At 38.5% G+C, this 24,769-nt stretch overlaps 1 protein-coding gene across 1 annotated transcript in view; it reads left to right on the top strand.

Moving 5' to 3' along the window:
- The window catches only part of LOC309631148 (uncharacterized protein), a 595,395-nt gene that overhangs the window by 81,266 nt on the left and 489,360 nt on the right, over positions 1–24,769 (top strand). Inside the window, exon 3 of the mRNA XM_082397251.1 lies at positions 164–267. The gene's annotated coding sequence lies outside the window, so the exon portion shown is untranslated. The remainder of the gene's footprint in view (positions 1–163; positions 268–24,769) is intronic.

Here is a 24,769-nt window from a genome sequence, read left to right as displayed (position 1 = left end):
TTAGTGCTTAATAGGTATTAATTCTTTCAACCCTCCAGACAGCCCTGTGAGGTATTTTATTTGTCCAAGAGATCAGTAAGATACAGAGAGGTTAAATACCTTGCCAAAGATCACAGAGCTGGTAAATGGCAGGACTGTAATATGCATTTTCTTCTGATTTAAGATGGTACGTCTAGATGGCCAGGCGAAAACCGAGCACTGCTGAGCAAGCCCCAAGGAAAAGTGCAGCCTCCACACGAAGTTTTATTATTGGCTTCTGAGGAAGTGGTAAGTTTGCAAATATCATCACACATTTAAATGCTTTAAGAACTAATGTGACAGCTTGACATTTGGGGAAGAAACTGTGCTGGTTTCTAAGGTCTGAGTCTACCACTAAATATCTGGGGAATCTGGGTTAAAACATGTCATTTTCTGGGGCTCAGTTTCTTCTGTGTAAAACAAAAGGGATGGATGATGTGCAAAAAGAGATTCTACAATTCTTTTATGAGACAGGCACTTAAGCACACTGTTGTGGTCTGGTGGGGAAATCTTTCTGTCTACAGAGACCTCACAGAGGACACAACGGTAGTGTTCTCTGCCATGAAGTGGATTCAGTGAAAGGACTTGATCGTATTCTGAGATACTTCACGGTCTTTGCCTTCTCTAAATTCTTCACCTATGAAACAGGTTAAAGCAGAAAGGATAGTGGCAATTGTAGGTTCAGGACATAGTGGAGCAAACCCTTCTTGTTTCTCTTGGGGATAAGCTTCAGTGATGGGGGGGAGGGTATTGATACCAGCCACAGACACATATTCTTATCTGAAATTCAGATCAAATGATTCCACCCTTGAGAGCATTCCCTGACAATGGCCTTTCCAGCAGCATGAATCTGCCAACAGAGGCCAGTAGTTAATTTCAATCAGCCGGCTTTGCTGGTATTGCTGCTCCCATTTTAGATTTACAAAGCCATTCTTGATGAAGACAATAAAAGCCCCCTTTTCCTCTTGTGCTGCGTTATGCTCTGACACTTTATCAAAGCACACAGACAGAGGGTTGTTCTTAACCATATATAAAATGGAGCAAGCTCACACATCATGCTTTGATATTGCACTGAGGAAACACCAAGGTTAAAAGGTAAATCTGTGGTGAAACAGTATTGATTAATTGCTGTAAGAAAGGTCAAGCTAATCTTTATCTTGCCTGAAAGACTAGTTCCTACATGGCAGGTCTGTTGAAATGGTTCCTATGTAAAAAGATTAAAAAAAAAAAAACAAAAGGAAACCTAATGCAAAGACAATGGGGAAATCTCATCAATCACTCAGGAAGTTAAAGCACTAAAACAGGAACTGGAAGGTGGATGTTATTTAGATTTCTGTGTATTTTGAATAGGCTTTCTTGGAAATACCTTCACCAGTGAAGCAGTTGTAGGAGAAGTAAAGGCAGTGATGTAAAGCCTTAGCCCTGCCCCAAGAAGACCAGAAAAGGGGGCTTCATGTTGCTCTTTCCAACAAGGCTGAAATCTGTTGAAGTAGAAGACCTAACTTGTCGGACCTTCAGGTCCTGCCCAGGTTAAAGACTGTTGCATAGTGTTTCTCACAAGAAGGCTTCCTTATCGTATCTCCAGGGTCTGGTGGGAAGAGGAAGAGGAGGAGGGAATTATCCCCTCCATACCTTGAGATGCACAGACAACTAAGAACAGCTTGCCCAACCCACTTCTGGCCCAAGAGAGAGAATGAGGTTTCAGAGGTAAAATTTAGGATTCGGAGAAAACAAAGAAACAAAGGAGGAAGGACTAGTGGCTGGGGGGAGAAAGAAAAATATAGGGACCACGAGGACAGTATGCCAATCCTGAATTACAGCTCTGTTGAATGAAAAGAAGGCCAGGGGATGGTAGTGGGAGGGGTTGGAAATGGGAATGAATGCTGGAAGTTTTGTCTCATTATGCTCAAATCTGAAAAGACCTTCAGTAAGTGTCTGAAGCTGAATAGGCTAGCCTATGGTGTAGTCTTAAGCAAACCCAGAAACCTCAGAGGCTCACTATGAGTTTATTTTTGGCCCTGGGTGATACTCCTGCCTCTTACAGCTATGGCATTTGGAACATGTAGCCTTACCACGGCAATGAGGAGATGCCTGAGATTTTTTTTCCAGTGTTATTGAAAAATAATTGACATACATCACTATATAAGTTTAAGGCATACAGCATGATGATTTGATTTACATATATTGTGAAATGATGACCACAATAGGTTCAGCTAACATCCATCTTCACATGAGATGTTTTGAAGGACAGATCTGGAAGTAGATTACATCATCTTTCTTATATCCTACTGTCCTGGATACAGTCACAAAACCTTCAGCTAACTGCAAGGGAGACTGGGAAATATGCCATAAAATGTTACTTGTCTAGGTTTACCTTAGAACGCCAGGGATTTAGGTTTTTACAAAGAAAAGTTTCCAAAGACTGCATTGTTAAATATTGGAAGGAGCTACCATGGGATGTTTAGAGAACTATATTGCTGTTCTGTCAGATACTCAAGGTAGGAGATCAGACTCATTTTTCTATAAGTTCTATTCTTTATACAATTTTATGCTTCTGTAACTATATAGGCTTTTTGTTTGCAAGGGAAAACATGAAAAGTAAGCTAGATATTTGGAATTATTTTCTTATCAAACTGATTTAATTATCCATGGCTACTTCCTACAAGTAGGGAAATTTTATGTTAAGAAAGCAGAGACACACACAAAAAAATGGAATCAGAAATTAAATGTGTTTTATTCACAGATTTATCCATTTTGTGGCTTAAGGCCAGCATTTTTAATAATAAACACTTAAAGACATAAATCATAATTTGGTACAAATCCATATGTAAAATATAAGATCTAACCTTAGCATCATAGTCACCGGAATTCTGATAGTCTGTATGTGGCACATTTTGCATTTTTGTGTTATTTGCTTCAATATATGTTAATAGATGGTAATTATATGCTTTTCATTTGGACAGCCCTTATCCAAAAACGATTTAATATTCGCACATCTAATGGGTCACGCACAGCTATTGATCATTTGGATCAGAGTTCAGTTTGAACTGCTGCTGGTTAGATTAGAAATTGTAATCATGGTAAAAGATAAATTACAAGGTCTCTGAAGATCAGTTCTGTTTTCAGATTAGATGTACTTTTAGATATGAAACATCAAATAGGGGAGGTTAGAGAAGAGCTGTGATGGTGTCATTTTGTGGGTTTTCTAAGGAATATATCCAGAGATCCTTGCTACCCTTTCCCCCACTGTATCAGGAATGTGAAATTTATAGGGAATGACATTTTATTACAATAAAGATGGTGAAAAATTCATAAATTATTTGTGAATTAGAAAAGGATGCTTATTTATATTTTGTAAATATAAATTTTGGTATAATAAATCAAATGCTCTACAATTAAAGTTATGCAATTTTTAATATATAGAGATTTGGTTTGGATTAGAGGAATCTAAATGAAGATTAATTTAGATGAAGCAAACCTCTGGTGACTTCAGTATTAAAAGGATTTTATCTTTGCTTTAAAAAATTATTTTTGTCTAATTATAAAAGAAATACATTCTCATTGTAGAAAATTTGGAAAATTCAGAAAACTCTATTCAAGAATACAAAGAACATTCACATGCATAAACCCAAATGTGTTGCTATTAACATCTTGAAACATCTCATTTCAATCCTTTTCTTTGAAATTTTTTATGAAATATTTCGAACATACACAAATATAGAAAATGATATAACAAAGCCACACACACATCTACCACCTAGATTTAAATATGTTACCTTTTTGCTATATTTACTTCAGAATCTCTTACTGATAAATATATATATTATAGATATAGGTACAGATACTCCACTTCTTTCTCCTCCCTCCTTTTTCCAGACTTATTATTGTGACATTTCTGTTTTGTAATTTTGCTATTATCATCCATAAACAATATATAAAATTGTTTTTACATTTAAAAAGTATATGTCTTAGCAGCAGCAGCAGCATCATGGTGAACACTTATTAAGTACTTACTGCCTTTCAGGCACTGTCCTGAGGCATAGTACATGAACTAACTGTAGAAGGTGGGTGCTATTATTATCATCCTCATTTTATAAACAAGGGAACTGAGTTACAGAGAGGTTAATTAACTTGCTCAAGGTCATACCCCTACTCTTTTCTAACTTGCTTTTTTATGCAACACTGTGTTTTTAGATTTATCCATGTTGATACATATGACTCTAATTCATTTATTGTAACTGCTGTATAGTATTCTATTATATGAATGTCACAGTTGATTCCCCTACTGAGAGAACTTTGCAAATCCTTTATGTATCCCTTATGCATATCTGTGAGAGTTTCTTTAGGGGAGTTACATAGAAGTTAAATTACTAGGTTATAAATAATGTACTTTTTAGATTCTATATAATTATAGAAAAATTTATATATTGATCTTATAGCCATCTCATTGCTTTGCTAAACTTTGTTATTAATTCTAGTTATTTGTGTTTTTTCTATGCTGACAGTTATATTTTCTGTGAATAGTGACAGTTTTTTCCTTCTGTTTCAGTTTTACATATTTTCATCTCTTTCCTTCTCCCTCCCCTCCCCTCCCCCTCCCTCCCTTCCTTCCTTCCTTCCTTCCTTCCTCTCTGTCTCTGTCTCTCTTTTCTTTCTTCTCGTACTAGGCCAAGGCACCTAGTTCAATGTGGAGGAGGGGTGGTGACAGAGATAATAGTTGTCTGTTTCCTAATTGTAAAGAGAATGCCTTATTAAGTGTGTGTTTGTTGCTGGTTTGCAGTAAGTACTCCTTAGGTTGAGGAAGCTTCCTCTATTTTTAGCTTGTTAAGAGATCGGTTAGATTTTATTGAATGCTTCTCTGTGCCTTTTGAGAGGATTATATGGTTTTTCTCTTTTAATCTCTTAAAGTGGTAATTATATTAGTACAATTTCTAAATTTTAATAATCTATATATTACTAGAACAGTATTTAATCATGATATATTACTTGTCATGACATTGTTGATACTGTTTTCTAACATTACATTTAGGGTTTTTACATCTGTATTAAAAATGAGATTTGTCTATGATTTTCCTTTTATGAATTTATCTTATACATTGTTGATGTCAAGGTTTTTATCTTTATAAAATGAGTTGGAACTTTGTTATTTTTAAAAAATTTCTTCGGAACAATGTGCGTAGTGTTAAAATTATATGTCCCTTGAAGTTGTGGTAGAACTTGCCTATAAAACTGTTAGGGTAAGGTTTGGGGGGAGATAATAGTGGAGATTTTTAATTACTGATTCTATTTGTTAAATGGTTATAAAGTTATTAAGTTTTTCTATTTATTATTGCGTTCACCATGGTAAGTTATATAGTTTTCTAGTTAATTTGCTATTTTGTCTGAGTTTTCCAATTTATTGGCAGGAAATTTTTCATAGCATCCCCTTTTTTATTTGAAAAAGCTTTACCATCCTTTTCCTCCCTTTTTATTCCTAACGTTGATATGTCTTTTTTCTTTTATTCTTAATTAATTTTGCCCAAGGATTGTCTGTTTTCTTATTCTTAGATATGGCAATCCTCTAAGAACCTCTTTGTAGGATTAAAAAACCTCTTTAGATATGGTGAACAGAGGCTTGACTTAAGCCTCCAAAAGAGTCATAGCTGCTGTCCATTCACATTACTGAGGAAGTTCACAAACCCAGAGCCCTTAGAGTGAAGGAGGGGCTTCATACTACAAACATCTCAGGGTGGCAGATCTCCCAATCCACATACCCTCTGCAGTGTGACCTCTCCCATTGAGGGGACACTCCCCCATCAAGAAACGGAGTTTATTTCTTGGTTCCCTTGAACCTGGGTGGGCTCTGTGAATGCTTTAACCAATAGAATATGCTAGAAGTGTCCTTGTGCCAGTTCTAGGTGTACCTTTTAACTGGCCTAGCAGCTTCTTTCTGGCTTCTTGGAAGCTAGTGAAGGGGTAAGAAATGTGACTATCCTAAGACCACCATGCTATGAAAACTAAGAAACAGAAAGAGAGAGGAAGACCAAGGAGTACCAAGGTGCTAGGCCTGTGAATGAAAAGCCATCGTGGATGTCCAACCCAGTCAAGCTTTTAGATGACTCCAGCCCTAGCTCTATCTGACTACAAAGCATGGGAGACTCTAAGCAAGAACTACCCATTGGAGCCCATTCAATTATAGAAATGTGAGCAATAATAATTATGTGTTCTTTTAAACTTCTTAATTTAGGGGTTGTTTGTTACACAGCCATAGATACCTGGAATAAGTATCAATTGTGAGAATCTTCTCTCTCAGCCTTCCATCAAAAAAATCTCCCATCTTTAACAGGATAAATATGCATATGATAAATAGAGATACACAAATCGTTAAGAGATTATTGTATATCAGCTCCGAGGTAATACTATTCTCCAAAGGACCCAGAATGCCACTGCGGTACCCTTCTCAAAGTTGACCATATGGACATTGGGTGATAAATGGAGTGTCCACCTCACAGTGGGCCCAGTGAGTCTGAAATTATCCCATATATATTTTCTGAGTTTCTTTTGTATCAGAAGTCAATGTGTATTGTTTAAAGCTGATAAATCAACTAACAGATGTAAATATATTATCTAGTGCTATAAAAGTGTCTTATTTAAAGGTGTAAAGAATGTAATAACTAAGATCAAAGGGAAAAGAGGGCAGCTGCAAGGAAATAGAATGATAGGAATTTCTTCATCATTTACAACAGGAAGTAAATAATAATTAAAGAAATAGAAGATTAAGCTAGTTACATGTTGTTAGATTAAGAATAAGAGCTAATATTCACATAGTGCTTACCTGGCTCTGTTATAACTGCCTTGTGAAAATTAACCCATTTAATCTTTACAACAATCCTTTGATGTAGGTATTATTACTTGTCCTCATTTTATAGATGAGGAAACAGTCAGAGAAAGGTTAATTAGCCCAAAGTCACATAGAAAGGATACAAATAGTTGTAATGGTAGCCACTACAAGAAGCCAAAACAGACTACAAATCTCAAATCATGTTGTTGGTTTCCGGGTGCAATAATTCTGGCAGTCAGACAGTTTCGTCTGGAGACTCTTGAGTCTGCATAGTCTCCAGCCTTACTCTTCCTTTCCTGATAATTTGAAGCCAACATCCCAGATGTAATGCACAGATTACTGTTCATTTCTTATGGGAGAGGGCATGTGTCTCTCTCTGCATTTTCATACTGCTCCATGTTGTAGGATGGAGAATTCGTTAGGGTTGAAGAGCGGGAGTCCTGATGTCCATTTTGGAAGAGGAGACTGGAGAAATAACTCCTTTGGTGTGTGGGGCAGCAAAATAAAGCAATGGTGATATCAAACTATGTTGAATTTGTAGCCACACATTCATCACCGCCCTGTGGGGAATTTTTCTCTTTCCTTCTAGAGTTTAAAAAAACTTTATAGTTATAGTGAAGTAAATTCTTTGATCCCTGTCCCTGACATTAAAACAGTAAAAAATAATATGCTCAGGTGCTAATCCATGAGTTGATCTTTTAAATGTCTCTCTAATTGAAGTAAGAAGGCTATTAACCCTGGGAAAAGTGTCATGGGCAGCAAAACATTCTTGGCTTTGCAGCTCACAGGATGAGTTGTACCAATCATAGCTTTTTTTTTTCTCAATATTGTTTAATGTAATGGAAGCCAAAGGAACCTACCAACTCAGTGTGCTTTTTCAACACATTAACTCAGCCAGTAGACGTAATTTCAAGTTCATTTCTGCATGGATCATTTACAGTGTTAATTTGTGAGTTTGAACGGTGGCTGCTTTTTTTCCCTTTTTTTGCATAACAGGTGTTGGTCACAAAGTGAGTTAATTAATTTTGCCAATTAATTGTTGCTATACTTCTCTTTCTCTTTTTTTTTTCCTAAAGCAATGGCTGTTTTTTGTCATCACTTTTTTGGACTAGATCAGGTGCTCCTCTGTGGTTTTTTAAACACCTCTGTGCACACAGCTACTTTGGCAAGTCAGGAATCAAACTGACAGCCCGTTGGAAAGGCATATCTTGTCAAAAGTCTAAAGAGACACAGAGTGACAGTTCCCAGGCTCAAGTGCAAGGCCTGCCTCTCAGTCTTCTTTGGCTGGCTAGGAGCTTGGCTGATGCAGGGCTCCAGTGCCAGATAGCAGAGGGCCTGAAGTAACAAAAACAAGGCCCAGCGAGGTAATTGGGACTGACAGCACATTTACTTATCCCACAGGCATCTCTGCAAGCTGAAGCCACATTTAATACAGCCTATGAGAGTCTGAGCACACACACACTTTTTGCTCTCTCCCTGCTACTTTCATTATTCTTATTTTGTATTTTTGGCATAGGTTTCTTAATCCACTCTTTCTCTAAATTATCTAATGTAATCTGAAGAGTGGTATAGAAATTTTTTTCCCTCTTGTGTTATAACTCATCATGAACCATCAAGGCAGGAAGCACACCTAGAAATCCAAATTCAGTTAGATCTTAAGAAGTGAAAGTCCTACTGTGTATCTTTGGGGATCATTCACAATCCATGTTTTCAGCTGCTGTTATTGGTGTACCTGCTGCTAAATGAGAAGGACAGACTTGAAACTTTGGTTCAGGTTCTTCAAACTTTGGAGTTAACTGGGGACTTATAATCTACTCAAAGGTGAAGATATCAGATCTCAAAAATAAAGGGTAAGAATGATCTTTCAGAGGGAGTGGTCTGGATAAAGAACAGTGCTATTTATACCAGTAGTAGCGAGTAGGTCACACAGGATTGACTTTCCATATACTCCCCCCAAACCCTTCTCTGTGGAGGTAGTTTAGAATTCAGTAAATTTCCAGAAAGACAGATGTATTAGTCCATTCTGGCTGCTATAACAAAATACCACAGGCTGGGTAACTTATAAAAAACAGAAATTTATTTCTTACTTTTCTGGTGGCTGAGAAGTCCAAGATCAAGGCTTTGGCAGATTCGGTGTCTGGTGAGAGCCTGCTTCTTTAGACAGCTGCCTTTTTAATGTAACCTCACATGGGAGAGAGGGGAAGGATCTCTCTGGGGTTTCTTTTATAAGGCTACTAATTTCATCCATTAAGACTCTGCCTAATACCTAATACCATCACTTTGTGGGTTAGGATTTCAGCATATGAATTATGGGGTGATGTAAACATTCAGTCCATTGCAACAGGTTTCCTGGATCACCCAGATTTGTTTTGGTAAGTTAAGGCTTATTTTTACCCATCAAAATATATGATGAGTCAGAATCCAGGACTGGGTCTTAAACAGAAATATGGAGCCCCAGGAATTTTGGAATCTGATTTTTTTTAAAAGGAGAGTAGCCTAGAGTAGTGGGAATCACAGATTCCTAGTTCTGTTGAGGACAAAATTAATGCCAGAGAAAATAAGCTATCTGCCACAAACATGGCTGCTGACCTTTAGAATGGTGAAGGAAGGTTTGGGGAATCTACTTGGCATTTAGATGCCTATGCCAAAAGAGGGCCATCTAGACTTTTCCTTGCCTGAATCTGGAACTCTTGTAGCAATTTATTCAACAGCCATTTCCTTTACTTCTTCCTTGCCACAGTAAGTTTATTTGGTTTAGTAACCAGATGGCTGTGGCCAGTAGGAGAGTCTGAGCCCTTTCCAGTTCTCAGGGAGTGAATCTTGATGGTGATTAGCTTCAGAATGAGACGTGCAATGTAATTCTGGCCACTGAGGATACTTCAGTTGATAGCGCTTGAGAGAAAGATTTTTTTGATCCTTAGAATAGATGCAAAAGAAAGTTCAGTTGCTTATTGTCTCTGGTTGAAGCTGGGTGAGGAGGTGACACTGGATCTTCTGAATCTATCCTATAATTATGAGAGGAGCTAGCCAAAGGACCAGGTAGCATGTTGAAGATGGCATAGGGCACAAACAGAAAGAAGCCGTTACCTTGAGGATTTCACTGAAGAGCCAAATAACCAGCTCCTTAACCGCTCTGCCTCCCAGCCTATTGTGACAGCAGACAAAAAAATTTTTGACTTTTACTGGCATTTTCTTTATCTTTTGATCAAAACTGATACAGTATCATTGTAGATAAATTTTATGTTCCATTGTTAGAATCAAATCAGAAACCTATACATGTAATCACTGGTCTGTTGTCTTGCTAATTAATCCTCTGGATGCTGGTCTAGAGTTATTCACTCATTTATGGATTCATTTAGTAAATGGTTATTGAGCCTTTGCCCTGGACCAAGCACTGGGGATGAAGCCACGGACCAAATCAATATTGTTCCTACTTTCATGGAATTTATAATAGAGCAGGAAGTAGAGATGCTGAACGTGTATAGTTAGAACAAAATTGTAGATTCAATGATGCCTTTACCTGAAGATCAGCATCTACCTTTGCAGGATGTATGTATGCTTAGTCACATCTGGAGGCCATGACAACCTGGTCTCCCTGTGATCAAACTGCAGTGGTTACGGGGCTTCACAGTTAGAGCTGTGGGATTATAAGGGGAGAATGGCCAGCAGGCACTCTGTGCTGTACACTTTTTCCTAGACATTTTAGTAAGTCACATCATGTTCCATCTTTGCCCTTTAGATTGGTTCATTGGTAGTAAAAAATGAAAATTAAAATATATTAATATGAGCATATAAATGTAGTTCCCAGTAAATAGTATGTAAGTACAGGAATATTTACCTCTCATTATTCCTATTTAGTATTTGGGAGAGATGGTGAGCCAGATTTTAAGGAGGTGGTATCCTTCACTAGTCAGACTTTTCTTTCTGAGATTTTCCCACTCGTGGCCTTTTCTTCCATTCTGCAAATATTTATTTTTCACTTTGCCCTGGGGATGCAGTGAATAAACGAATGAATAAACATTGGTTTCATTTCATCCTTGAAGAGCTTTGTTGTAAGTTAAGAGTACAGGCTTGGGAGACAAACAGCAGGTCTTGAATACTGGCTGTGCCGCTTATTAATTGTGAGGGCTTGAGTAAGTTGCAAGATCTGTTTGACTTCAGACCCTTTGTATACAGAATTGTCAATAATTATAGTACCCATCACATAGGCGTTTGCGGGGATTAAATGAGATAATGCAGGTAAATCATCTGGTTGAGTGTCTGACACAGGGTATTGTTCAGTAAATCATAACCACACTCAGAGATTAGGCATATGCATAAGCAACTCTAACACAAGCTAGAAAACAGTAAGGCCATAAGAGCTAGAGGGAAAATGCTGCATGAACTCAGAGGAAGGAGTCTCTGGGAAGAGGAAAGGGAGCCACTTCAAGGAGGAGGTGCCATTTGACCTGGGTTATCTCAGTGCTGCCGTAAAATTTGGCCTGAAATTTCCCTCTCTGTTTTAATTAACCTTCAGTTAGAGCGCACTCTAGCTTTTCCAGGGGCAGACTCCATCTCAGTGAGGGCTGGATAACTTTCCTTTCTTCTCTGATAGTATGACTGACTCCAAGCAGTTACTCCCTGAAAGCAGGAGCAGAGACAGGAATAAGACAGGGCAGTCCATTCCCACTGCTAGAAAAATATCACTTATTTGTCTCAGAGATTGCTCTACCGATAGTGCCAGAACGAAATCCTGTGATTTCAAAGAGCTGTATGACATTAAACAGATATTTTTGTTTTCCTGACCTTAATTCACTGATATTTAAGAAGAGACAGTTGGACTACACAACCTACAGAGGAGATCCAGTGGTGAGGGCTGAATTGGGTACGGTTCATAATGTACTCAGCACAGTGCTTTGAATAGAGGGGACACTCAAAGGCATCATTTAAATATTTATAATCATAGATCCTATAAGTCTTACTTACTAGTTTGCTGTTGCTGCTATAACAAATTACCATAAACTTAGGCCTTAAAGAACTCAAATTTAATATCCTGCATTTCTGAAGATCAGAAGTCCAACGTGGGTCTCACCAGGCTTTAATCACTGTGTTGACAGGCTGCTGTGTTCCTTTCTGGAGATTCTAGAGGTGGATCTGTTTTCTGCTCATTCAAGTTATTGGCAGGATTCAGTCCCTTGTGGTTGTGGGAGTGAAATCCCCTTGTCCTGTTGGCTGTCAGTTGAGGGCTGTTCTCAGCTTTCAGAGGCCACCCATATTCCTTGGCTCTTGGCTTCCTTTCTGTGTCTTCAAAGCCAGCAGTGGTGGGTTGAGTCCTTCCCCTGCTTGGAATCTCTCTTCCTTCTGTCTCATCTTCAACTCAGCCTAGAAAATTTCTCTGTTTGTGAGTACTGATGAGATTAGATTGGAACCACCCAGATAATCCAGGATATTCTCTCTATCTCAAGGTGTGTACCCTTAATGATACTTACAAGGTCCCTTGGTCACAAAGGTAACATTCACAGGTTTTGAGTGATTAGGGAGTGGATTTCTTTGTGGGAGGGCCATTATTCTGGCTCCCACACTTATCTTTCACATTCAGGAAAATACATTATAATCAGGCCTTTTAATTTTTTATCTTAGAGTTCTCATTCTCTGTTTCATTTTCTATCCCCAACTCATCCAACATTTCAACAGATCTGTTTCCATGCAACAATCTTGAGAGCCACTCCTTTTTACATGCATGAATACTTTCTTTATTGTAACTTTTTTTCTCCTCTCCCTTCAAACCAATGATTTTCACACTTACCCGATCTGTTATTACAACCATCATTCTCATATCTGTTATGTTTAGCTTTTGTCCCTACTTTTCTATCAATTGACTTTGTTACCATCCAAATTGTCTCTCTTTTCATCAGTGTATGGCTTCTGCATCTTGGGTTCTTAAAGACAATGATTACTTTAAGGCTTTAGAGAAGTGGGTTGAAAGGAAGAAGAGAAATGCAATAATTTGGGAAAATTTCTCTTTTCCAGCAATATATTTTATTACTGAAGTTTTCATTTTAATTTTTATTAGATTTTTAATTATAAAATTAATACCTGGGACTTCCCTGGTGGCGCAGTGGTTAAGAATCCGCCTGCCAATGCAGGGACACAGGTTTGAGCCCTGGTCCGGGAAGATCCCACGTGCCACGGAGCAACTAAGCCCGCGTGCCACAACTACTGAAGCCCACACACTCTCAGAGCCTGTGCTCCTCAACAAGAGAAGCCACCGCAATCAGAAGCCTGCGCACCGCAACGAAGAGTAGCCCCCGTTCGCTGCAACTAGAGGAAGCCCACGTGCAGCAACGAAGACCCAACACAGCCAAAAATAAATTAAAAAATTTAAAAAAGTAAAATTAATACCTATTCATTCTAACAGTTGATGCAATATTAAACGTATAATAAAATAGGTAATAACTAGTCCTTGACCCCGGTAATCCCATGCCTGGTTAATGAAAGTTAACAGTTTGTGTATCCCATGTATCTTTTCATCCCTTTCTCTATGCTTATATAACATATACAAATAAATAGAATCTTTTCATTTTCATTTGCTGTAATGGGTTGAATTGTATCCCTTCAAAATCCATATGTTGAAGTCCTAACCCATAGTACCTCAGAATGTGACCTTATTTGGAAATAGAGTCATTGCAGATGTAATTAGTTAAGATGAGGTTGTTAGAGAGGGCCCTAATCCAATATGACTGGTGTCCTTATAAAAAGGGGAAATTTGAACACAGAAACATGCATACAGGGAGAATGCCATGTGAAGGTCAAGGCAGAGAGTAGGGTGATGCTTCTATAAGCCAAGGAACACCAAAGATTGCCAGGAAAGAACCAGAAGCTAGGGAAGAGGCCTAGAACAGATTTTCTCTCACACAGTTCACAGAAGGAACCAACCCTGCCAATACCTTGGTCTTGGACTTCCAGTCTCCAGAGCAATCAGACAATACATTTCAGTTGTTTAAGCTACTCTGTTTGTGATACCTGGTTACAGCAGCCCTAGCAAACTAATACATCTGCTTTATGAATGTGGGATCATATTTTACAAGTAATTTTGTGATGTGCTTTGTTCACTTAACAACACATCATGTACATCTCTTTAGGTGGCATATTTTAAAGCAAGGGTATTTTCATGCTCTGGACAGGAATGTCGAATGGGCCTGGAGCTGCTCAAGGCTCCTTTTCTCAATCAGAATTGGATCTGGTAAGCAGTATAAGTCATGGAATAGTTTCATTTGTGGGAAGTGGACGAACCTGGGTGGTGGCATAGCAGGCGGGGACTCAGAGTAGCCCCTTACAATCTAACGCCTGCAGTCCCCTCATGCACCAGCACAGAACTGGACTCAAAAAGGAAAAAAAAATTTCCCTCATACTCGTTGTGCATATGTGATACCACAACATAAGCACTGGCTGAACAGATAGGTCCCTGTTAAATTTTTAGGGAAAACAATATCAAACAAATAACGAAACACATGTGAAGACTTCAGTAGCTTTGATACTCTAGGAATTCCTCTGACTTTTTGCTGCTTCAAGTAAAACCAACCCACCATGCTGAGAATGCAGGACTCCAATGGTGAAGATGCAGTAGTCTCTTTAGCTGAGGGATTCTTAACCTGGGGGAATTAAAACCTCATGTAAGTAAGTGGCTGAGGAATTTATCCTTATGAATGTTTTTAAGATGGATGCGGGTGTGCAGGGAGTGGAATGAGGATGGTTTGGATTCCCAGGGGGAAACGGTAATGTCTATAGCCAGTTTCTACTAACCATAATTTCCATGGTGTCTAAATAATGCTCAAATTTTGAGTGAATTCTAGGCCACAGCAAATAGAACACTGCTCTCAGGGCATTTTGTATGCCTTCTAGGGCCAGCCTTCCAGAAATTTTAAAAGTGTGTATGGCAAGTAGCATGCCAGGAATTCCCTACATATTCATGCCATTCTTGGAGTGATTTATCCATGAAATGAAGCAGCAATGGAAAGCTAGGCAGATATTGCTTCCTTTTAAGGTCACTGGTTCATAGCAAAGCACACTGTGTATGGAGATTGAAATAGGAGGGTTTATTTAGGGAGAAGACATTATGCTTATTTTGCTAATCTATCAGGTAATATTTCGTTTTGCCTAAAAATGGTAGGAATTTTGTCCTACTGAGTTGTCAGCAAAATATGAGAATATCTAAGAATATTCTCACCTTGAGTTATATTTCTTAAGTTGATGTTTGTTTATTTTGACATTTCTGTTTACATTTCAGCTTTAAATTTATTTTATCTTTCAGACTTTTCTAAATCCCAAGTATAGCTTTAGGCCATAATAATCACTTCATTAACAGAATGATCTCATTACTGGTCAATGTTTTGTTTAAGATATTAAAGGATATCTTTTAAATAGTAGCATACAGCTCCTGTGATAATACATACTTGGCCACATGAGCAGAATAAAATGAAATTAGATGATTATACTTAATTAAATCAAGCTATAGGCCCAAACCAAACAAACAAAAAGTGATAACTTTATTTCTCTATTTTAATTTCCTTGGGGTCTTGTATGTGGGAGATAATTTATTATATGGGGCCTTCAGACTGATGCTTGTGGCTTCTGAACCATAGATCTGGTTTCCTACAGGGAAAGGGAGAAGGGTGATTACCTTATAAGGAGAATAGAGCCAAGGGGCTAAGAGAACACAGGTGCATCTATGCCTGAGCCAAACTAAATCTTTTTCAGCCTGAAGATTTTCAAAATCTGGGTTTATGTTGATTTTCTTCCGTATATCATCAACCTATAATGATGGGAAAACAAAAGGTACATAATAATTTGTGCAGTGGTAGTCCTTATTTGTCTCCAAAATTATATAACTGTATAATTTTTACTTCTTAGCTCACTTAGCCTATGGAGATATTATTTCACGAACAGTGCTAAGAAAATTTAAGAGAAATTTTGGCATAAGGACAATTACAAGGAACCAGTTCAACTATTTTGCATGGTGCTTAGAATTCGAGAGTGGCACATGAGCCACAAATGCAACTTTGGGTTGATTAAAAATTTGCCAAACCCTAAAAGAAAAGAAAATTCTTTCCATAGATAACTATAGATATGAAGGCATGTATATGAATGCAGTGGTGTGAAGGAAACTTTTAAGGAAAGGAATTCTATTTTGCCTTAGAAGATAATGAGAGAACCCAGTGTTATAAATCTGTAGTCAGAAAATTTGAGACTGTCACATTATTCATCTTTCCATTTCCCAGAATATTTTATTCCCTTCACTTACTCCTTAAAAGTAGAATGAGGACGAAATAGGGGCAAGTGCCAAGGAAGAGAGTTACTTGGATTTCATCTTTTCCAAGATTACTTATAATATTCTCTGCTTTCTGCTTTATACTAAAATAATTAATTTTTAAAAATAATATTTGGGAGAATGTAACATCCTAGTAAATAATAGCTTTCTCTTCCTAATCCATGAATATTAGTTAATATAAGCTAATGGCTATACAATATATATAAAATATAAAATAGAAGTTTATTTTTCTTTTGTTTCATAGTCTGGTATGGTTCAACGTGGGGCTCTGCTCCATGTGGTCACTCAGGAAACCAGACTCATTCCCTTGTGTGGCTCCACTATCTTCTAGGACCTTGTTGTCCTCTGCATTCAGCTACACATGTGGGGAAAGTGAGAGAATGTGGAGAAAGCATATCCACTCTCAACTGCATTGCCCCAGAGGTGATGCATGTCACTTCTACCTACATTTCATTGTCTGGAATCAGTCCAGTGATGCTGTCTGACTATCTGACTACAGAGGGGCTGGGAAATATAGTCTGGTGGTGGAGCCAGAAGAAGAAGAAGAAGAGAACTCTCTGCCACAATATGCAATAATTTTCAAATAAATATAAGGAAATAAGATAGGTTTGATGCTAAAAGCAGTATAAAACATATTAATATTTACATTTGTACAGTGCTTATTATCATGCATACCAAGTTTCTTTGTGCCATAGATTCATTCATTTATTTATGCAACAAATGTTTATTGAGTGCCTACTATGTGCCACTTTGCTAGACACTCTAGTATGGTGGTGAGCCAGATAGCCATAGTTCCTGAATTTATCAAGTTATCAGTTTAGTGGTAGAGACATATATGCTAATTAATGTTTCATTTCAAAATATCCAGAGGCAATTTTGCAGTACTTCTGGGTAGTACAATGCCACATAAAGAATGTTTATTGTTTCCCTTCAAGTCTGTCTTCATCATGTCTCATAATAATTTCTTAGTTACTTAATTAATATGCCTTTATCTGTCAGGTATAATAATTTTCAGAGTATCTAGTGAATCCTAGTATCTATTCCCTAGAGATGGTTAGTGGAAATGGAGGGCTGTCTTTATTCAGAGTTGGGTTTGAGCCAATTCTATCATTTTATAACCCTTGATAAGTGTTTTTAAATGAAAATCCTTTTATTCCATTCCTTTTATACTTTTACCATGAAGATATTTTTAAAAAGTTCCTATTTTGCAACTTGGGCCTCTCCTCCAACAGAACTACCTCGAGAGGTGAGTAACTTGAATTGCTGGAACAGCCTGGTAGAAGTTCTGGCGGAGAGGTGGTGAGAACAGAGTCTGTCTGGGAATGGGCTGACTAGCCTCTCACCGCAGGACAGGCTCTCAGAAACCTCACGTTGCTGACTCTGCCCCGGACACAACCAGCCACAACCCCCTTAGGTAAGATCTTCTCAAGGAATGCCCAAGCATGAGAAGGGATTCAGTGCATTTTTTCACAGCCTTTGATTATACTACATTTCACTGATTACACTATCAGAACAGGGAAGGCTATATTAGGCCAGTTAGAAACACAAGTTCGGGAATGTCCTAGTGGTTCAAGTATCTGGTGCCTTTTATTTTTGGAGGCACACAGATACGAAAAGGCATCCTTATGTAACTGTGCCATATGAGAAAGATTGCAGTTTCTCACAGACCCTTCCTGAATGTGTCCTGGCTCTCCAGGGCTGAGAGGGTTGGGGATGGCAGTGGGGGCAGCTGTAATCTTGAGTTCAAGATTAATTGAAGAGCCACTGGTCTCATTTGAGGCTACTTGATCTCCCTGGAGGCCCCAGTGGCCTGGGGGCGAAATTGAAATCTATGGAGATTGCTAGAGAATGTTCTCTCCAGGACCAAAAAATAATCTAAATTTACAGTAATTCTTTCAGAAGAAAAATAATCCCAAGGGCCTTTGATCCTTCCCTGTGTACAATTGTAACCCCCATGAAATTTAAAAAAATCTTGACTATTAAGAATTCAGTGACCCCAGACTTTGCTGAGGTTCACAGCTGACACTGAGTTCAAGCAAAATAACCAAACCTTAGAAAAAAGAAGGCACAAATGACCTCAGCATGGAGCTGACCCCCTTTTTCCAGAAAAGAAGCCAGAAATGATTGAAACTCTAACTATTAACATTTCATTATGAGCTTTCCTCTCTGACATATGGGAAGTATCATTTATGAGTAGATGCCAGTCCATAAGGAATGAAACAGACTGTCTGTGGAATATTAAAGGGATAAGACTATGTCTGGTATTAATTGACATATTTTTGAGATACATCTCAGCTCCAGAGAAATAATTTCTTTCTGTAGCTTCTAGAGTTGCAGCTCACTTTTATTATGTTATGGGTATATGGGTATACACACACACACACACACACACACACACACACACACACACACTACAATTTATTTAAGTTATGGAAATGGAAAATTCAGTATTTGGGTGTTTGAAAGATGCTTCCGGTGGAAAAGTTAAATTTCTTAGATATTTCTTAGGTATTTTGGGGAAAATCAATCACATGATAAATTGTTTCATACAGCTTGCCAACTTGCAACTACTTCTGTCAGAAATTAAATGATAAAACTTTTCCATTGGAATTTTTGTCTTGCTGAAAAGGATTCCCCATTTTCTATTTGTGAACAGCAGCTCTTTTTCAAATCTAAAGTAAAATTCAGAATAAAGCCCTTTTGAGAGTGAAGAGACTAAATATTATTTGATATAAATATAGTTGCTGTTCTTGTTCAAACATAGAATATTAAAACAAATATTTGTCCAATATTTCTGGGCCCCTAAAGTTGTGAGTTTTTCTCAGGCTATAGATTATCACCATCAGCAGCAGCAATTGGGGCATAAAGGAGAAAAAAATAGAGGGGGGCAAACAGGTGGTTTGTTATTTTTTGTGTTTTTAACTTTTTCTTTTGCAGAATTGACTACTCTTTGACTTCTTGAGTGATTTCTCTTTTTTGGAGGCACACATTACATGATTCTAATCTTAGTTAGAAATTTTATTACTTAAGATAGTTTTTAGGAATTTGTTTGCTGTAACCATTCTTCTTAGTAGATGAGTACTGTCCATGGTTCTTTAGAAGATACTTCATAGAAAAATAATTCTGATATGTTCTATGGTGTGTGATGTATATATGTGAAGTGTGTGTATGTGTGTATTGCATGTGTGTGCAGTTTCCATGGGCTAAAACCCAGAAGTGGAACATATAATTTTTATTTACTGATGTTTAATGTCTGCCAGGGGGATGACCAAATCTTCTGAATTATGAACTCTTGTCTGTAAGTTAAAAACATTTGTCAAAGATTGTAGAGCTTTTTATCAAATGGTCCAATATGTAGGCTTTTTGCTTAGCTGATTAGTCATCTGAAAATCTAGTCAGGAAAGTCATCTATCATAATCTCTGCTGGTGGGCCTGAACATGAAACTTGTCCCTCCATCTGGCACTCTCTTGCCCCCAGATTCAGGTAGGGTTATCCATTTTCAACAAGCTTCTTGAAGGAGGCAGTGGAGTAGGGTCTGGATTTAGAGCTGAAGACTTGGTTTTGAGAATTGCATCAACATTTTTATTATTTGTATATTTTAAAAAGCATATTTACTTTTTGTCATTTAATAGCTTCTAATCTTTTTATAAATCATGGATAATGATAACCTACTGTACACAATTTTATCAGGAGTAAATAAAAAAAGGGGCAAACTACTTTCTTATAAAGTTCTCAAGAGATGCTAGGTGTTATTTTTTGTCTCAGAATTTAAAATCACATGTTCCACTTGCCCTGTTCTTCAGTTCCTATTTATACAGTGAACAGAGATATATTGAATCTCTACTAAGTGTCAGATCCTGGTCAGGTACTAGGGTGGGGTGATCACACCTGGAGGTCCTACCTGGAGCTAATAGCTCAATGGGAAATCTGACTTTAAAGAAATACATTAACAACTGTGTAATCATGCCTGGTGATAAAAGCTGAGGTGGAAGAGTACTCATTTCTAGAAGAAAGTATAATGGAGATTGAATTTGGATTATAGGTCAGGCAGGGCCTGCTTGAAGAATTGACGGCCTCTTGATGTTGGATTTTAAGGAAAAGCTGTGTAGGTGAAGAGGGGGTCAATATGTCTTCTCAGCAGGGAGTAGCTGTAGGGCTGGAGTAGGGCTGTTACTCTGGGGTGGGAAACAAGGCAAGTGTGCTGAAGGAGTTGAGTGATGGCCAGTGTGACTGGAGGGTAGAGAACTGGGTATGGGGGTGGGGTGAATGATGGAGGATAAGGCTGGAAAGGCAGGCATGGGCTACACCTTATAAAGATTTGTGTTTTATTGCAAATTTGGTTGGATGCCATTAAAGTGTTTGGAGCAGGTGAGTGGCATGAGCTGATTTATGTTTTAAAGAGTGTAAACCCAAAGTAATAAGCCATATCATCAGCCATGCCTTTAATAACTCTTGATGACTTTTATAAAAATATACTCATCATAAACATTCAAACAATTTATAAAAGTACATAAAGGAAGGCAAAATTCATTGTAGTCAGTTACACTAATTGGCTCAATCAATTCCCTATTATGACTTTTAGCTGTTTCTGATTTTTTGCTAACACACTGATGTGGTGGGCACCCTTGTACATAGATATATTTCATATATGTGATTATCTCATTAAAGCAAATGTTGAAAATGGAAAATGCTGGATTAAAGAATTTGTACATTTTATATTTTCGTGCATATTGCCAGTCATTTGGAATTTACTTTAGAGAATCATGTGAAGAAGAATCAGAATTTTTTTTTTTTCTAAATGAATAGCCTGTTGTCTTATTCACTGCAAAAATAGGCTGGGATTTTAAAGCAACACAAACACTAATTTTACTCTTTGCAAACTTAAGGCTGGTTTCTCTCATTCCTTTGTTTTATCTGTGTACATGTCAGTTTCTCTTACTGGACCGTAAACTCCTTTTAGTGATAGAAATGGTTGTATTGGGCCACACGAAGCTTCTGTTCCAGCTGGGCTATTTACTAGCTGCAGGACCAAAGACAATGGGCTATTACAGTGGCTGTAATTTAGCTTTAAAATACTCTAGCATGGACGATAATATGTGTGAGTGAGTGAGTGTAAATTAGTTTTAATTCATGCCTAGTTAATATTTGAAGTAACTTAATCCAGAGTACACATCAGAAGGCTGCTTAGTTAGCATTTGAAAGACTCTAATCAGGACTTCACTTTCTGAAGGCCATGGGTATAAACCTTTAACTACTGCTATCTCAATCTACATTAGGGGGTTTCCAATGAGCGTAAGAACTGCTGGAAGTTTTATTTCATTGGTGAAACATGTAGTGTGCCAGATATGTGGGTTAGTTAGAAAACTTGTGTAGACCCTTCGCATCTCCACCCTTGCTGCGCAATTAGAGGCACCGTGGCTCCAAATATTTTCTGTGTCTTCTGTTCAAACCTGGTGCACCTGATCCAAACAGAAACTCAGCTGAATTCTGCTTGTGTGATTGTGTCACCACTTGCCCCACGTGGCTGTTTCTTTGGTGGGTGTAAGTTGCATGGAGCTGGGACAGGATCAAGCTTCCAAGGATAGGTTTACATTGCTGAATTTGGTCTGAGATTTGCTTTCTTTGTACCATACAGTAACCTGGAACAAGACTATGGGGGAGAAGCCCTGCTGTCTTCCAGATATCCACCGAAGGGAATTTGCTAGGTGTGCGGGCCAGTTCACATCACTAGGAATGCCTCGGAAGTCACTTTTTTCCCCTCTTTTTACAAAAATGTTCAGCTAAGGGACTTTCAGTGATTCCTCCTAACTGCTGGGTCCCCTTGTGCAGCCTCTGGGCTGAATTGAGGTTGGTCACAAACTTTCCCCGTGCCCATACCTTTCTCAAGATAAAAAGCTCATACCCGAAATAGTGGCAGATAGTGCAAATATTACTACAGTTTTTCATGGGGAGATGAGGAGACTGTCAAATTACAGGCAAAGCTTAAGGCAACCTCCCTTTAGATTTCTTTGTTCTCTCTCCCCAGTCTCATCTCTCCTCCCCCACCTTCCAGTTTTCCATGTACTGTTTCTTTTCTTTCCATTTCCCCACTTTTATAAAGCCTCTAGAATCTCATTTGTTTATAGTCCATGCCCTTGCAGCAAAACAAAATTGTTGTTCATCTATGCTCCTGGCACTACTGAGGTCTCCGAGTTATACACAAGGAGGGCTGGATCCCTCCAGCAAGAAGTCTCCAGCAAGAAGGATGGTGCATTCCTCACTCAGGGCATGTTTTCCCCAGAATCCTGCCTCATGGCTGCTTGGCCCTCCACGATGCACTCATGTTGCCTCTATCCATCTTAGGGTAGCTAATGTGTTTTAAACAATGTTGAAACAGAATAAGGCAAATACTGCAGGGGTGTGTCCCAGGGAAAGGAAGTGTTCCCCAGAGCACATTGTGTCTGCACTCCATTTCCTTCAGAGTGGTGTCAGCAAACGATACCGAGTGTGAAAAAGACGTTTTGGACCATGTTTACAGAGCCCTTGGATGCACTTCTCATTTTAGAGGTATGAGCTTAAGTGTTGTTAAAATCTTACGATTAGCACATGGAGGCCATGGTGCTTCAGGCCTGCCCTAGTGTGGGTCTGTAAGGAAATGACCCAGCTCTGAATCTTCTCTCCTTGGAAACTGTGTGATGTGCTTTCAACACTTTAACCCCCCAAGCCTCAGACACTCACTATTCACAGAAAGATCTAATGCCTCTCATGAAGTGCTTTAAGGTTTGCGCTTTGATTATAAGTCCTACCTTTCTTGACCACTCGGTTATTTTTGATCCTCTTAACCCTGTAAGGTGGATAGTATGTAATATGGAGAGGGAATATGGTCTAGTGGTTAAGGGAAAAGGGTAATAGTCCTTATTCTGTCACTAGCCAGCTCTGTACCTTTTGGTAATTATAAACTTCTCTAGATCTTAGTTGCTTATCTGGTAAATGGGTATTCTAACAACACTTACCTTATAGCATGTTAGTGAAATACAAATGAGATAACGTACATAAACTGTCTGGTATGTAGTTTAATAAATATTAGTTATCACGCTCCCCATCATCCAAGATTATAGAGTTTGAAAGTGGGGCAGCTGGGATTCAAACCCAGACTTAACTTTCCAAGCTTTTGAATGATCATGTTTTATAACAAAGATAACAGGTAACCAGAGTTAACATTCTATACTGAGCTCTAAAAGTACTTGCTAGAGGGACTTCCCTGTCGGTCCAGTGGTTCAAGACTTTGCCTTCCAATGCGGGGGGTGCAGGTTCGATCGCTGGTTGGGGAGATAAGATCCCACATGCCGCGTGGCCAAAAATCAAAACATAAAACAGAAGCAATATTGTACCAAGTTCAATAAAGACTTTAAAAATGGTCCACATCAAAAAAAAAATCTTAAAAAAAAAATACTTGCTAGGAACTATTCTAAGCACTATACATATTAACCTCTTTTATAGTCATGCCAACCCTATGGGATTGGTACAGTTATTACCATTATCCACACTTGAAGATGGAGAAACTGAGAGGTTAAGTGACTTGCTCAAGACTCCTGGTGACAGTAGTGAGCCTGCCATCTGACCCAAGAGTGCAGGCTCTTAACCACTATGCAGTGCTCTCAATCACTCTGTGCATATGACCTGACACTATTTTTCAGAAGTCTTTCCTAAGTATTTATGGCCTCAATCAGTGTATTGAGGGTTCCAGTGCCTGAGCCAAGTAAGCAAACCTGCAAAGCTGGCTGGGAGGGTGCGCCAGAGTTCTATTAGCAAACAGAACGAATTTATCCTCCCATTGAAAGAAGGAATGCTGGGAAATTCATGGAACATAAGTTCAGTCCAGAGGTGGTGACTGTCAGGGAAGGACAATTTTGAGTAAAGTTACTGAGTCAAGTAACCAGATTGCTCCCTGACTCAGCTGCTTCATGGCTGATGCCTGACTGGAGGCCATAAAAAACAATGATATTAATAGTTTTTATTTATCACAGCTCCATATGAATTATCTATCATGACAATCATTTGAAATAGATATTATGTTAATATTCATTTTTCAGATGAGAAATCTGAGGTACAAAAAAGTTTAAAAAATGTGCCTATGACCATCACAATGCTGGTAATGATGAAGTGATGGTATAAATCTCAACACACAGACTCCAGGGCCTACCCCACTTCTGTGGATGTGACTTGTCACAGTGAAGCCACACGGACTGTCAGGAGGCATCGGAGCAGCCATGCCACAAGGGATGCTGCTTTTCCTAGCAGGGGCCCCAGGGAATTTTCTGAGACAACCAGGATTTGACATGGAGGTTGGGAAGATCTGTATACTCTGAGGTCTTATCAGTAAGAGAAGTAACTAAATAGGGCTGAATAAAGTGATCCCGCTGGTCCTCTTCTGTCCCAAGAAGGTGTGGCTTGAGGAAACACTCGGAGAACAATTGAGTCAGAGGCTCTGCACGAAAAGGTCACTGTTGTCTTCCTTGAGAAGGCCATGCCATTAGTAAATGAAGCACTTTAAAGAAGTGTTTTGTAATTGGTTTTGTAATTTGCTCTAGTTTGAGTGAAAACAGTTTTCTGAGAGTAGAAGAGTCATAATGGAGGTTCTGAT

The sequence above is a fragment of the Balaenoptera borealis genome, assembly GCF_965194805.1.
Source record: "Balaenoptera borealis genome assembly, chromosome: 6".
Classification (NCBI taxonomy): domain Eukaryota; kingdom Metazoa; phylum Chordata; class Mammalia; order Artiodactyla; family Balaenopteridae; genus Balaenoptera; species Balaenoptera borealis.
The sequence above is the reverse complement of the archived record's forward strand: the minus strand, read 5'-3'. Positions and strand labels throughout refer to the sequence as shown.